Source organism: Gobio gobio, assembly GCF_949357685.1.
Source record: "Gobio gobio genome assembly, chromosome: 1".
NCBI lineage: Eukaryota > Metazoa > Chordata > Actinopteri > Cypriniformes > Gobionidae > Gobio > Gobio gobio.
Window position 1 is genome coordinate 77,063,864 of NC_137097.1, and position 3,108 is coordinate 77,066,971.

The window sequence follows — 3,108 nt, forward strand, 5'->3', positions numbered from 1 at the left end:
CAGACTGATATATTTCAAGTGTTTATTTCTTTTAATTTTGATGATTATAACTCTTCTGCATTGTTGGGTCTGGCATATCACATCTTCCTCTTCACAATACTCCATAGATTTTCTATGGAGTTAAGGTCAGGTGAGTTTGCTGGCCAATTAAGAACAGGGATACCATGGTCCTTAAACCAGGTACTGGTTGCTTTGGCATTGTGTGCAGGTGCCAAGTCCTGTTGGAAAATGAAATCTGCATCTCCATAAAGTTGGTCAGCAGCAGGAAGCATGAAGGGCTCTAAAACTTCCTGGTATACGGCTGTGTTGACCTTGGACCTCAGAAAACACAGTGGACCAACACCAGCAGATGACATGGCACCCCAAACCATCACTGACTGTGGAAACTTTACACTGGACCTCAAGCAACGTGGATTGTGTGCCTCTCCTCTCTTCCTCCAGACTCTGGGACCCTGATTTCCAAAGGAAATGCTAAATTTACTTTCATCAGAGAACATAACTTTGGACCACTTAGTCCAGTCCTTTTTGTCTTTAGCCTAGGCGAGACGCTTCTGACGCTTCTTGTTCAAGAGTGGCTTGACACAAGGAATGCGACAGCTGAAACCCCCATGTCTTGCACACGTCTGTTCAATTAAATTAAATTCAAATTTATTTGTATAGCGCTTTTCACAATGCACATTGTTTCAAAGCAGCTTTACAGAAAGTGCATTTCATAGATGTACAGTAAAAATGTTAGAAAGACAATGTTAAAGAATAATGTTCGAAAAAGTTAATCAATCGTGTATTAATTTAGGCCATAACAACGCTGGCGTTGAGTCGTCTCTTCACAGGCGTGGAGTCGTCTCATCACAGGTGTTGGGGCATCCGAAGTCTCCATGAGAGGCTGGGTACAAACTGGAGCTGACGAACTATTTACCTCGGGACTAGTGTCCCGAGATAACAACAGAAAAGCAGATGGGAAATGATTAGCGTAGCTGCTGTTCAGAATATTATATTAATGCTTTTGATCCGATTTAAGTGTAGTATAAAAGGTAATTATAATGTGAATGCTTGGCTAAAGAGATGCGTCTTTCATCTAGTTTTAAACTGGGACAGCGAGTCTGAACCTCGAACAATATCAGGAAGACTATTCCAGAGTTTAGGAGCTAAATGTGAAAATGCCCTCCCTCCTTTAGTGGACTTAGATATCCTAGGAATGACCAGAAGCCTAGAGTTTAGTGATCTTAAAGAGCGCGATGGATGGACCAGCAGCCATATCACCTTGCAGCCCAAGACTGGTTTCCCACTGAAGCTAAGCAGGGCTGAGCCTGGTTAGTACCTGGATGGGAGACCAACTGGGAAAACCAGGTAGCTGCTGGTAGAGGTGTTAGTGAGGCCAGCAGGGGGTGCTCACCCTGTGGTCTGTGTGGGTCCTAACGCCCCAGTATAGTGATGGGGACACTATACTGTAACAAGCACCGTCCTTCTGATTAGACGTTAAATCGAGGTCCTGACTCTCTGTGGTCATTAAAAATCCCAGGATGTCCTTCGATAAAGAGTAGGGGTGTAACCCCGGCATCCTGGCTAAATTTGCCCATTGGCCCTCTCCATCATGGCCTCCTAATCATCCCCATATACAGATTGGCTTCATCACTCTGTCTCCTCTCCACCAATCAGCTGGTGTGTGGTGGGTGTTCTGGCGCAATATGGCTGCCGTCGCATCATCCAGGTGGATGCTGCACATTGGTGGTGGTTGAGGAGATTCCCCCTTCTATATGTAAAGCGCTTTGAGTGCCTAGAAAAGCGCTATATAAATGTAACAAATTAATAAATTGTAGGGCGATAGAAGATCCGTTAGATACACTGGAGCTAAACCATTTAGGGCTTTATAGGTCAGTAGCAATACTTTGTAATTGATACGGAACTTAATAGGTAACCAGTGTAGAGATGATAAAATTGGTGTTATATGATCATATTTTCTTGACCTAGTAAGAACTCTAGCAGCTGGGTTTTGGACTAACTGTATTTTTTTTATTGAGGATGCAGGGCAACCAGCTAATAAAGCATTACAGTAATCTAATCTCGAGGTCATGAATGCATGAACTAACTTTTCTGCATCGGAAATAGATAGCATGTTACGTAGCTTAGCAATGTTTCTAAGGTGGAAAAATGCCGTTCTTGTAACATATGAAATATGATTTTCGAATGTCAGGTTGCGGTCTAATATAACACCCAGGTCTTTTACTGTAGTGGATAAAGTGACAGGACATCCTTCCAAGGTAAAATTGTATTGTGAGAGGTTTTGTGGGCAGTTTTTTTGACCAATAAGTAATACCTCCGTTTTATCTGAATTTAATAGCAGAAAATTACACGTCATCCAGTATTTAATATCTTCAACACACGCTGTCAGTTTAGATAATTTAGCATCCGGTCGTGATAAAATATATAATTGAGTGTCATCAGCATAACAGTGGAAATTAATTCCATGTTTTCTTATAATATTACCAAGTGGCAGCATATATATTGAGAATAGCAGAGGGCCTAACACGGATCCTTGCGGCACCCCATAGTCTACTGACGTCATCTTTGATTTATCCCCATTTAGACAGACAAAATGGTAGCGGTCTGATAAGTACGATCTAAACCAGTTTAATGCCTGTCCCTGAACACCAGTGTAATTTTGAAGTCGATCTAATAGTATTTTATGATCTATAGTATCGAACGCAGCACTAAGATCGAGTAGAACTAGTATTGAGATACAGCCTTGGTCAGAAGCTAGAAGTAAATCATTTGTGATTTTAACGAGTGCAGTTTCTGTGCTATGATGGGGCCTGAATCCTGATTGAAATTTTTCATCGATATCATTTTCTTGCAAGAAAGAGCACAATAGAGCGGACACAACTTTTTCTAGTATTTTAGACATAAATGGAAGATTTGAAATTGGTCTGTAATTTGCTAGGTTATTATGATCTAATTGTGGCTTCTTAATGAGAGGTTTTATAACTGCCAACTTGAATATTCTTGGAACATGACCTAAAGATAAAGACGAGTTAATAAGCTCTTCCACTACAGGTAACAACTCTTTCAGTAGTTTAGTGGGTATTGGATCTAATAAACATGTTGTTGGTT